The following is a 2,776-nucleotide window of genomic DNA, read 5'->3' as shown; positions in this document are numbered from 1 at the left end:
GACCCGGTGTTAGAGCTGGAGCCTGGAGGCCTAGATGCCACCAGGGACCCGTCACAGGCTGAGTTTATCCGATCACAGGCTTGAATCTCATCTCGGACCGAGGGCCTATAAAAGGCAGGAGCCTTGGGAAGCACATCAGAGCACATCGCTGACAGCCAAGCCCCACAGCAGCTCAGCGTTGGGCCAGGATCACCCAGCGTGAACGTCTGTGTCCGTGAGGAGGTGAGTCTCGGGAAGGGAAGGCAACGTTCCCGTGTGTGTGTGTGTGTGTGTGTGTGTGTGTGAGTGTGTGCACAGGCATGTGCATGTGGGCTGGGCTGTGAGGAGAAGGTTCCCAGGGACACAGGGAGGGGGTCCCTCAGGCACGGGAAGGTCTGACTCAGTGGATCAAGCGTCCGCCCATGGATTAAAGGGTCCTGGGTCGGATTCTGGTCACAGGCATGTAGCTCGGTTGCGGGCTCCATCCCGGGTCCTAGTCTGGGCTCGTGTAGGAGGCAACCAGTCCCGGATGGAGGTCCTACAGCTCAGGGAGGTGCACGGCACGGGGACCTGCTCAGCTTCTCTTCCTACATCAATAACCTCGCCCTTGGCCCCCAGGAAACTCCAGGCTGACAGCCCAACTCTCAGTAGCAGCAGCTGCCCCCTCAGGAGAGCCCCAGGCTCACCAGGGCCCCCTGTGAGGGTGGTGCCGGCGGGCGGGGCTGGGCTGGGCTGGGTGGGGAGGGGTGGGGAAATGCTTTTCTTTCTCACCTTAGAATCCTTTCCACTCCCTCAGCCTCAGCACACACTTCAATCTCCACCCCTTGGGAAGCACATCAGAGGCAGCAGCGCTGACAGCCGAGCCCCACAGCAGCTCAGCGTCGGGCCAGGATCACCCAGCGTGAACGTCTGTGTCCGAGAGGAGGTGAGCCTCGGGAAGGGAAGGCAATGTTCCCGTGTGTGTGTGTGACTGTGTGCACAGGCATGTGCATGTGGGCTGGGCTGTGAGGAGAGGGTCCCCAGGGACACAGAGAGGGGGTCTCTCAGGCACTGGAAGGTCTGGACTGGCTGTGGCTCTAGCTGGGCAGGAGCTGCCTGGACTGCAGGGGACCCCACCCAGGCAAGTCTGTGTGTGGCGGGCTGTTATCCTGTTCATTGTATGTTTCTAGGAACTCATTTTCATGGCATGTTGGGCAAGTGTTGGACCAAAGTGTGTGACTTGAGGGTTGGGGATCCGGCTGAGGGTAGAAGCTGACATTTAAGGTGGGACTGTCCCTAGACAACCCCAGGCACACAGTCTGCCCTAAATAAACATATCTCAGTCATGAAAATTATGGTATAATTAGGCACCATTTTAAAACAACCAGAGAATTTTCACTTTCAACGAGGATCAAACCTATCTGTCAAGTTTATACGTATCAGTTATTTAAAAGAGGAAATCACAGAACAAGAAGACAGCAAAAGCCGTAACCGGTTTGGCTCAGTGGATAGAGCGTCAGCCTGTGGACTGAAGGGTCCCAGGTTCGATTCCGGTCAAGGGCATGTACCTTGGTTGCGGGCACATCCCCAGTAGGGGGTGTGCAGGAGGCAGCTGATGGATGTTTCTCTCTCATTGATGTTTCTAACTATTCCTCTCTGTAAAAAATCAATAAAATATATATTTAAAAAACAAAAACAAAACAAAAACAAGACATGACTGTCAACCCTTGAGGTTCGGCTTAGTGCATAGAACACGGGCCCGCGGACCAAAGGGTCCTGGGTTCCAATCTGGTCACAGGCATGTAGCTCGGTTGCAGGCTCCAACCCAGGCCCTGGGGGTGGCGGGCGGCCCGGTTAGGAGGCAGCCAGACCTGGATGCAGGTTCTGCACCTCGGGGACCTGCACAGCTTCTCCCTCTGGGTCCATGGCCTCCCCGAGGGGCCCCCCAGAAACCCAGGGCCTCCAGGGGGGCGCGGGGCCGGGGGCGGGGAATGCGTGTCTCTCTCTACAGCCTTAGAACCCCTTGGGCTCCCTCCGCCTCAGCACAGCCTCCCGGGAAGGGTGGGGTTCCGCCATGGACGCTTTGGGGTTTGAACCGCTGTTAGACAACAGCCTCTGGGTCCGGCTCATTAGACAGGATTATTGCCCGCCTTCCCTCCCTCCGCGACCCGGAGGTACTATTTTTTTTCTACCCAATCACTCAGACACTCTCTATTCCTCTTCCTGGCCGCTGGCCACTTCCTTTGGGAGCCTCACCCCCTTCCATCCGAGTGTCTGGAAGGCCTGGGGCAGCTCCTAACAGAGGAGGGAGGAGGGCGGCCTGGGCTCCCAGGTCCCCTGTGGCTGCTCAGACAACAGCCTGGAGACAGGTAGGAGGAGGGAGGACTGGGCAGGAGCTGAGCTCCATCATCCAAGTGGGGAGGGTGGGGAGTTGGGGAGGGAGAGGAGGGTGGGGAAGGTGGGGAGGAGGGGGAGGTGCTTGATCCTGGAAATAATTTGATGGGAGAGGACACAGGAGGAGAGAAACATGTGCCTGTTCTGCAGGAGCGATTCACCAATCTGGGAAGATTAGGGAGTTGGTAGGAGCCGGGCCTGTATGGCTCAGTGGCTGAGGCAGGAGGTCAGGGTTCGAAACCCAGGCAGGGCACATGCCCTGGTTGCGGGCGGGCTCGATTCCAGTGGGAGCCTGCAGGAGGCAGCCAGCCCATCAGTGATTCTCTCCGTGGTTGATGTTTCTCTCCCTCCCCCCCACATCCCTCTCTCTTTCTCTCCATGTCTGTGGGAGACTCGCTTATGACCAAGCCTGACCAGAATGTCC

At 58.0% G+C, this 2,776-nt stretch overlaps 1 long non-coding RNA gene across 1 annotated transcript in view; it reads left to right on the top strand.

Moving 5' to 3' along the window:
• Positions 1 to 899, top strand: part of LOC106726675 — a 1,656-nt gene extending 757 nt beyond the window's left edge. Inside the window, exons 2-3 of the long non-coding RNA XR_001362745.1 lie at positions 79 to 222; positions 776 to 899. This is a non-coding gene — a long non-coding RNA (uncharacterized LOC106726675). The remainder of the gene's footprint in view (positions 1 to 78; positions 223 to 775) is intronic.
• The last annotated feature ends 1,877 nt before the right edge of the window (positions 900 to 2,776 follow it).

The sequence above is a fragment of the Myotis brandtii genome, unplaced genomic scaffold (assembly GCF_000412655.1).
Source record: "Myotis brandtii unplaced genomic scaffold, ASM41265v1 scaffold3017, whole genome shotgun sequence".
Taxonomy (NCBI): Eukaryota; Metazoa; Chordata; class Mammalia; order Chiroptera; family Vespertilionidae; genus Myotis; species Myotis brandtii.
The sequence above is the reverse complement of the archived record's forward strand: the minus strand, read 5'-3'. Positions and strand labels throughout refer to the sequence as shown.